We start from the raw sequence: 9594 nt of genomic DNA on the forward strand, positions 1-9594 counted from the left end.
CATGAAATAGGAAGTGTTTAACATAAATGGAAGACGAAAGGGGTACTCACCATTGTAGCTCCTGCTGGTCAATGATACGAGCCTCTTCTTGCAGTGGAAAACATACAGCCAACAAACACCGTGGAACCTAAAGGAATGAAATTAAACATTAACATTTAGCCTCAACCAACATTCACAGATACAACGCAACGCAAACTACACAAAGGTAAATCTTTTTAAACACAATGAGTTGTACTTACCGTGTACGCTCTAGACGGTCCACTTGCAAGCAGAAAATAAAGATATTTCTGTTGATAATCGTCGTGTTTGTATCCGGTGTCTCGCTCAAGGCCATTGCGCCCACAGATTTGAATTTTGGCGAGAGTTCAGCCTATTGACGTCATTTCCGCGGTGTAATACCCGCATATCTGAAACGGCAAAGTTAAGAGTAGAGTTAAATAAAGTTTTTAGTCAACGCAATAATTTACAACCGTTGACCAGTCGAAATAATCGTCGAAATTTGGCGTCTGTGGCTGGAAGCAGACGCCGAGTTCGACATTCCTCCCAAACGCCACACTCCCTCGCTTTTCAGGGCTAAAAAAAACAGTTGTAATTACCTTGTACGCTCTAGACGGTCAAGTTGCAAGCTGAAAACAAAAATATTTGCCTTGTTAGTCATCGTGTTACTAACCGCTGTGTCTTGTTTGCCAGAATTGCCGCTTTCCTACTTCCTGTTGCAAGCCACGCCCACGGATTATAATTTTGCCGTGAGTTCCGCCTATTGACGTCATGTCCGCGTCACATGACTGCGACGTAATATTATCTAAAACTGTTTGTGCGGTATTGTGTTGTTCTGTGCGGTATTGTGTTATTCTGTGCGGCGTCGTGTTGTTCTGTGCGGCGTCGTGTTGTTCAGTGCGACGTCGTGTTGTTCAGTTCGGCATGGTGTTGTTCAGTGCGGCATGGTGTTGTTCAGTGCGGCATGGTGTTGTTCAGTGCGGCATAATGTTGTTCAGTGCGGCATAATGTTGTTCAGTGCGGCATGGTGTTGTTCAGTGCGGCATGGTGTTGTTCAGTGCGGCATGGTGTTGTTCAGTGCGGCATAATGTTGTTCAGTGCGCCATAATGTTGTTCAGTGCGGCATGGTGTTGTTCAGTGCGGGATGGTGTTGTTCAGTGCAGGATGGTGTTGTTCAGTGCGGCATGGTGTTGTTCAATGCGGCATGGTGTTGTTCAGTGCGGGATGGTGTTGTTCAGTGCGGCATGGTGTTGTTCAGTGCGGCATAATGTTGTTCAGTGCGGCATGGTGTTGTTCAGTGCGGCATGGTGTTGTTCAGTGCGGCATGGTGTTGTTCAGTGCGGCATGGTGTTGTTCAGTGCGGAATGGTGTTGTTCAGTGCGGCATGGTGTTGTTCAGTCCGGGATGGTGTTGTTCAATGCGGGATCGTGTTGTTCAGTGCGGGGTGGTGTTGTTCAGTGCGGGATGGTGTTGTTCAGTGCGGCATGGTGTTGTTCAATGCGGCATGGTGTTCTTCAGTGCGGGATGGTGTTGTTCATTGCGGCATGGTGTTGTTCAGTGCGGCATGGTGTTGTTCAGTGCGGCATGGTGTTGTTCAGTGCGGCATGGTGTTGTTCAGTGCGGCATAATGTTGTTCAGTGCGGCATGGTGTTGTTCAGTGTGGAAAGGTGTTGTTCAGTGCAGGATGGTGTTGTTCAGTGCGGCATGGTGTTGTTCAATGCAGGATCGTGTTGTTCAGTGCAGCATAATGTTGTTCAGTGCAGCATGGTGTTGTTCAGTGCGGCATGGTGTTGTTCAATGCGGCATGGTGTTGTTCACTGCGGGATAGTGTTGTTCAATGCGGGATCGTGTTGTTCAGTGCGGCATAATGTTGTTCAGTGCAGCATGGTGTTGTTCAGTGCGGCATGGTGTTGTTCAGTGCGACATAATGTTGTTTAGTGCGGCATAATGTTGTTCAGTGCGGCATAATGTTCAGTGCGGCATGGTGTTGTTCAGTGCGGCATGGTGTTGTTCAGTGCGGCATGGTGTTGTTCAGTGCAGGATGGTGTTGTTCAGTGCGGCATGGTGTTGTTCAGTGCGGCATGGTGTTGTTCAGTGCGGGATGGTGTTGTTCAGTGCAGGATGGTGTTGTTCAGTGCGGCATGGTGTTGTTCAGTGCGGAATGGTGTTGTTCAGTGCGGCATGGTGTTGTTCAGTGCGGCATGGTGTTGTTCAGTGCAGGATGGTGTTGTTCAATGCGGGATCGTGTTGTTCAGTGCGGCATGGTGTTGTTCAGTGCGGCATGGTGTTGTTCAGTGCGGCATAATGTTGTTCAGTGCGGCATGGTGTTGTTCAGTGCGGCATGGTGTTGTTCAGTGCGGCATGGTGTTGTTCAGTGCGGCATGGTGTTGTTCAGTGCGGCATAATGTTGTCCAGTGCGCCATAATGTTGTTCAGTGCGGCATGGTGTTGTTTAGTGCGGGATGGTGTTGTTCAGTGCAGGATGGTGTTGTTCAGTGCGGCATGGTGTTGTTCAATGCGGCATGGTGTTGTTCAGTGCGGGATGGTGTTGTTCAGTGCGGCATGGTGTTGTTCAGTGCGGCATAATGTTGTTCAGTGCGGCATGGTGTTGTTCAGTGCGGCATGGTGTTGTTCAGTGCGGCATGGTGTTGTTCAGTGCGGAATGGTGTTGTTCAGTGCGGCATGGTGTTGTTCAGTGCGGGATGGTGTTGTTCAATGCGGGATCGTGTTGTTCAGTGCGGGGTGGTGTTGTTCAGTGCAGGATGGTGTTGTTCAGTGCAGGATGGTGTTGTTCAGTGCGGCATGGTGTTGTTCAATGCAGGATCGTGTTGTTCAGTGCAGCATAATGTTGTTCAGTGCAGCATGGTGTTGTTCAGTGCGGCATGGTGTTGTTCAATGCGGCATGGTGTTGTTCAGTGCGGGATGGTGTTGTTCAGTGCGGCATGGTGTTTTTCAGTGCGGCATAATGTTGTTCAGTGCGGCATGGTGTTGTTCAGTGCGGCATGGTGTTGTTCAGTGCGACATAATGTTGTTCAGTGCGGCATAATGTTGTTCAGTGCGGCATGGTGTTGTTCAGTGCGGCATGGTGTTGTTCAGTGCGGCATGGTGTTGTTCAGTGCGGCATGGTGTTGTTCAGTGCAGGATGGTGTTGTTCAGTGCGGCATGGTGTTGTTCAATGCGGCATGGTGTTGTTCAGTGCGGGATGGTGTTGTTCAGTGCAGGATGGTGTTGTTCAGTGCGGCATGGTGTTGTTCAGTGCGGAATGGTGTTGTTCAGTGCGGCATGGTGTTGTTCAGTGCGGCATGGTGTTGTTCAGTGCAGGATGGTGTTGTTCAATGCGGGATCGTGTTGTTCAGTGCGGCATGGTGTTGTTCAGTGCGGCATGGTGTTGTTCAGTGCGGCATAATGTTGTTCAGTGCGGCATGGTGTTGTTCAGTGCGGCATGGTGTTGTTCAGTGCGGCATGGTGTTGTTCAGTGCGGCATGGTGTTGTTCAGTGCGGCATAATGTTGTCCAGTGCGCCATAATGTTGTTCAGTGCGGCATGGTGTTGTTTAGTGCGGGATGGTGTTGTTCAGTGCAGGATGGTGTTGTTCAATGCGGCATGGTGTTGTTCAATGCGGCATGGTGTTGTTCAGTGCGGGATGGTGTTGTTCAGTGCGGCATGGTGTTGTTCAGTGCGGCATAATGTTGTTCAGTGCGGCATGGTGTTGTTCAGTGCGGCATGGTGTTGTTCAGTGCGGCATGGTGTTGTTCAGTGCGGCATGGTGTTGTTCAGTGCGGAATGGTGTTGTTCAGTGCGGCATGGTGTTGTTCAGTGCGGGATGGTGTTGTTCAATGCGGGATCGTGTTGTTCAGTGCGGGGTGGTGTTGTTCAGTGCAGGATGGTGTTGTTCAGTGCAGGATGGTGTTGTTCAGTGCGGCATGGTGTTGTTCAATGCAGGATCGTGTTGTTCAGTGCAGCATAATGTTGTTCAGTGCAGCATGGTGTTGTTCAGTGCGGCATGGTGTTGTTCAGTGCGGGATGGTGTTGTTCAGTGCGGCATGGTGTTTTTCAGTGCGGCATAATGTTGTTCAGTGCGGCATGGTGTTGTTCAGTGCGGCATAATGTTCAGTGCGGCATAATGTTGTTCAGTGCGGCATGGTGTTGTTCAGTGCGACATAATGTTGTTCAGTGCGGCATAATGTTGTTCAGTGCGGCATGGTGTTGTTCAGTGCGGCATGGTGTTGTTCAGTGCGGCATGGTGTTGTTCAGTGCGGCATGGTGTTGTTCAGTGCGGAATGGTGTTGTTCAGTGCGGCATGGTGTTGTTCAGTGCGGCATGGTGTTGTTCAGTGCAGGATGGTGTTGTTCAATGCGGGATGGTGTTGTTCAGTGCGGGATGGTGTTGTTCAGTGCAGGATGGTGTTGTTCAGTGCGGCATGGTGTTGTTCAATGCGGCATGGTGTTGTTCAGTGCAGGATGGTGTTGTTCAATGCGGCATGGTGTTGTTCAGTGCGGCATGGTGTTGTTCAGTGCGGCATGGTGTTGTTCAGTGCAGCGTAATGTTGTTCAGTTCGGCATGGTGTTGTTCAGTGCGGAATGGTGTTGTTCAGTGCGGCATGGTGTTGTTCAGTGCGGGATGGTGTTGTTCAGTGCGGCATGGTGTTGCTCAGTGCGGCATGGTGTTGTTCAGTGCGGGATGGTGTTGTTCATTGCGGCATGGTGTTGTTCAGTGCGGCATGGTGTTGTTCAGTGCGGCATGGTGTTGTTCAGTGCGGCATGGTGTTGTTCAGTGCGCCATAATGTTGTTCAGTGCGGCATGGTGTTGTTCAGTGCGGGATGGTGTTGTTCAGTGCGGGATGGTGTTGTTCAGTGCGGCATGGTGTTGTTCAATGTGGGATCGTGTTGTTCAGTGCGGCATGGTGTTGTTCAGTGCGGCATGGTGTTGTTCAGTGCGGCATGGTGTTGTTCAGTGCGGCATGGTGTTGTTCAGTGCGGCATAATGTTGTTCAGTGCGGCATAATGTTGTTCAGTGCGGCATGGTGTTGTTCAGTGCGGCATGGTGTTGTTCAGTGCGGCATGGTGTTGTTCAGTGCAGGATGGTGTTGTTCAGTGCGGCATGGTGTTGTTCAATGCGGCATGGTGTTGTTCAGTGCGGGATGGTGTTGTTCAGTGCGGCATGGTGTTCAGTGCGGCATGGTGTTCAGTGCGGCATGGTGTTGTTCAGTGCGGCATGGTGTTGTTCAGTGCAGGATGGTGTTGTTCAATGCAGGATCGTGTTGTTCAGTGCGGCATGGTGTTGTTCAGTGCGGCATGGTGTTGTTCAGTGCGGCATAATGTTGTTCAGTGCGGCATGGTGTTGTTCAGTGCGGCATGGTGTTGTTCAGTGCGGCATGGTGTTGTTCAGTGCGGCATGGTGTTGTTCAGTGCGGCATAATGTTGTTCAGTGCGGCATGGTGTTGTTCAGTGCGGAATGGTGTTGTTCAGTGCGGCATGGTGTTTAGTGCGGGATGGTGTTGTTCAGTGCAGGATGGTGTTGTTCAGTGCGGCATGGTGTTGTTCAGTGCGGGATGGTGTTCAATGCGGGATCGTGTTGTTCAGTGCGGCATGGTGTTGTTCAGTGCGGCATGGTGTTGTTCAGAGCGGCATGGTGTTGTTCATTTCGGCATAATGTTGTTCAGTGCGGCATAATGTTGTTCAGTGCGGCATGGTGTTGTTCAGTGCGGGATGGTGTTGTTCAGTGCCTTATAATGTTGTTCAGTGCGGCATGGTGTTGTTCAGTGCGGCATGGTGTTGTTCAGTGCGGCATGGTGTTGTTCAGTGCGGCATAATGTTGTTCAGTGCGGCATAATGTTGTTCAGTGCGGCATGGTGTTGTTCAGTGCGGGATGGTGTTGTTCAGTGCGGGATGGTGTTGTTCAGTGCGGCATGGTGTTCAATGCGGAATGGTGTTGTTCAGTGCAGGATGGTGTTGTTCAGTGCGGCATGGTGTTGTTCAGTGCGGCATAATGTTGTTCAGTGCGGCATGGTGTTGTTCAGTGCGGCATGGTGTTGTTCAGTGCGGCATGGTGTTGTTCAGTGCGGCATAATGTTGTTCAGTGCGGCATGGTGTTGTTCAGTGCGGCATGGTGTTGTTCAGTGCGGCATAATGTTCAGTGCGGCATAATGTTGTTCAGTGCGGCATGGTGTTGTTCAGTGCGGGATGGTGTTGTTCAGTGCAGGATGGTGTTGTTCAGTGCGGCATGGTGTTCAGTGCGGGATGGTGTCTTTCAGTGCGGCATGGTGTCGTTCAGTGCGGCATGGTGTCTTTCAGTGCGGCATGGTGTCGTTCAGTGCGGCATGGTGTCTTTCAGTGCGGCATGGTGTCTTTCAGTGAGGCATGGTGTTGTTCAGTGCGGCATGGTGTTGTTTAGTGCGGCATGGTGTTGTTCAGTGCGGGATGGTGTTGTTCAGTGTGGCATGGTGTTCAGTGCGGCATGGTGTTGTTCAGTGCGGTATCGTGTTGTTCAGTGCGGTATCGTGTTTCTCAGTGCGGTATCGTGTTGTTCAGTGCAGTATCGTTGTGTTGTTCGTATTGTGTTTAACACTTAGCCTCTAACACTTAGCCTCTAACACTTAGCCTCTAGCATCTAGAAGGTAAATAAATAGGAAGGAAGGACTCACCGGTGACGCCTTTGCCCACGTCCAAGCGTTGTACTTTGTATTTTCATCCTTCTGACAGTGGAAAACATAGCCAACAAACACCGTGGAACCTAAACGAATGAAAGAAAACTATCATTTGGCCACAACCAACATTCACAGATACAACACAATGTGACGTGCGGGGTTGAGGTTAAAGGTTGAGTGAAGGGCCCTCGTTTTAAACTACTTTTTTGAAAAGGATTGGGAACAAGTAAGACGTATTTAATTTATTTAATGGGAAGTAGTAAGAGCTATATAATTTAATCTATGTATTATATTCTATTGTATTGTATTCTGTTGTATTCTTTTGGATTGTATTCACACTAACCCCACTAAAACTTCAGCCCACAAAAACTCGCCTCTGGCGCCTAGCCTCTGGCACTTAGCCTCTAACACTTAGCCTTTAACACTTAGCCTTTAACACTTAGCCTTTAACACTTAGCCTTTAACACTTAGCCTAGAAGGTGAATAAATAGGGTTAAAGGTTGAGTGAAGGGACCTCGTTTTAAACTACTTTTTTGAAAAGGAGTGGGAACAAGTAAGACGTATTTAATTTATTTAATGGGAAGTAGTAAGACTTATTAAATTTATTTAATCTACTTTTCTTCCCAGGCAAAATTTGATGTGCTGCAATTCCAAATTTCCAAAGTGAATGAAGGAATGAAGTCCTTTAAATTATGATTTTATATAAATACTAGGCATTAACACAAAATCGACGGCACAAAATGGGCAGACTTTACTTGTTTGAAAAGGACTGGTTACAAGACAGACTTTTTTAATTTATTTAATGGGAAGAAGACTTATTTAGTTTAATTGATCTATTTTTGTTCCCTGGCAAAATTCGATTTGCTGCAATTCCAAATTTCCAAAGTGAATGAAGGAAAGAAGTCGTTTAAATTATGATTTTGTTTAAATACTAGGCATAGACACAAAATCTACGGCACAAAATGGGCAGACTTTACTTGTTTGAAGAGGACTGGTTACAAGACAGACTTTTCTGATTTATTTAATGGGAAGAAGACTTATTTAGTTTATTTAATCTATTTTTGTTCCCTGGCAAAATTGGATTTGCTGAAATTGTATTTTGCCAAATCTTGCCTTGAGACCTGATAGGAAGTATTAAACGCTTAGTTAAATCAATACAAGTTGGTAATAAGAGCGAGTAATGTTGGTTGAACCGATGAATGAAGGTTGAAAGCAATTTAAATTATGACTTTGTATAAATACTAGATATTAACAGAACATCTACTGCGCGAAATGGGCAGAGTTTACTTGTTTGAGAAGGAGTGGCTTATTCAAAACTAAGATTTATTTAATCTGTTTGTTCCCAGGCAAAATTGGATGTGATGCAATTCCAAATTTCACCACATGATGGTGCCCAATTTTGACTTCATAGGACATATTAAACACTTAGCTTGTTATTATGTTCAAGGTAATCAGATTTGTTTATTATTCTAATGGCCTCTTCAAAACTATTCTGGATTACTACTTTGGATCTATTCTACATCACTTGGCAACAACATACTCTGTAACAGATTAGGCAGTATAATCATATCTGTTAACTTGAGAGTGCCCACACTCAATCTACTTATCGTGATGTGTTAAATCAATTACTGTTAGACATTATTTGTCTGATAATCTACCAAATCTTTGAATTGAAGAATTTGTGATTTAATTAATAGCTTGTTCAGGGTAATCAGACTTGTATATAATTCTAATGGCCTTCTTTTGAAAACTATTCTGAATTACAACTTTGGATCTTATATTACTTTGCAACAATCTACTCCGTGACAGATTAGGCAGTATAATCACATATGTTAACTTCAGTGCCCACACTGTATTTATTTATGGTTATTTGTTAAATCAAGTACTGTTAGACATGAAATAGGAAGTGTTTAACATAAATGTTATGGCTACTCACCATTGTAGCTCGCTCCTGGTCAATGATACGAGCCTCTTCTTGCAGTGGAAAACTTGCAGCCAACAAACACCGTGGAACCTAAAGGAATGAAATTAAACATTAACATTTCGCCTCGACCAATTTTCACACGTACAACGCAACGCGGCTACACTTCTGCTATTACAAACGTAAATCTCCTTAAACACAATGAGTGTTACTTACCGTGTACGCTCTAGACGGTCCAGTTGCAAGCAGAAAATAAAGATATTTCTGTTGATAATCGTCGCTGCTCAGTGGCTCACGGCCATCGCGCCAACAGATTTGAATCGGAGGTTCGGGCAATTACGTCATATCCGCGGCACATGACTGCGACGTAATACCCGCTTATCTGAAACGGCAGTTAAAAGTAGAGTTACATCAAGTTTTCTTGGAACCTAAACGAATGAAAGAAAACTATCATTTGGCCACAACCAACATTCACAGATACAACACAACGTGCGGGGTTGAGGTTAAAGATTGAGTGAAGGGCCCTCGTTTTAAACTACTGTTTTGAAAAGGAGTGGGAACAAGTAAGACGTATTTAATTTATTTAATGGGAAGTAGTAAGACTTATTAAATTTATTTAATCTACTTTTCTTCCCAGGCAAAATTTGATGTGCTGCAATTCCAAATTTCCAAAGTGAATGAAGGAATGAAGTCCTTTAAATTATGATTTTATATAAATACTAGGCATTAACACAAAATCGACGGCACAAAATGGGCAGACTTTACTTGTTTGAAAAGGACTGGTTACAAGACAGACTTTTTTAATTTATTTAATGGGAAGAAGACTTATTTAGTTTAATTGATCTATTTTTGTTCCCTGGCAAAATTCGATTTGCTGCAATTCCAAATTTCCAAAGTGAATGAAGGAAAGAAGTCGTTTAAATTATGATTTTGTTTAAATACTAGGCATAGACACAAAATCTACGGCACAAAATGGGCAGACTTTACTTGTTTGAAGAGGACTGGTTACAAGACAGACTTTTCTGATTTATT

General features: G+C 45.9%; 1 long non-coding RNA gene across 2 annotated transcripts; it reads right to left on the bottom strand.

The window, feature by feature from the left end:
- Positions 1-267: 267 nt before the first annotated feature.
- LOC148377926 (uncharacterized) lies at positions 268-8656 on the bottom strand. 2 transcript variants are annotated; one of them, XR_015856318.1, is made up of 4 exons: positions 8578-8656; positions 6639-6727; positions 597-626; positions 268-407 (listed from the first exon to the last, which is right to left on the bottom strand). It is a non-coding gene; the product is annotated as an uncharacterized LOC148377926 (long non-coding RNA). The 2 variants fall into 2 exon arrangements; XR_015856319.1 differs by lacking the exon at positions 597-626.
- Positions 8657-9594: the final 938 nt, after the last annotated feature.

The sequence above is a fragment of the Syngnathus floridae genome, unplaced genomic scaffold (genome assembly GCF_059516105.1).
Source record: "Syngnathus floridae isolate MCC-2025c unplaced genomic scaffold, RoL_Sflo_1.0 HiC_scaffold_75, whole genome shotgun sequence".
Classification (NCBI taxonomy): Eukaryota; Metazoa; Chordata; class Actinopteri; order Syngnathiformes; family Syngnathidae; genus Syngnathus; species Syngnathus floridae.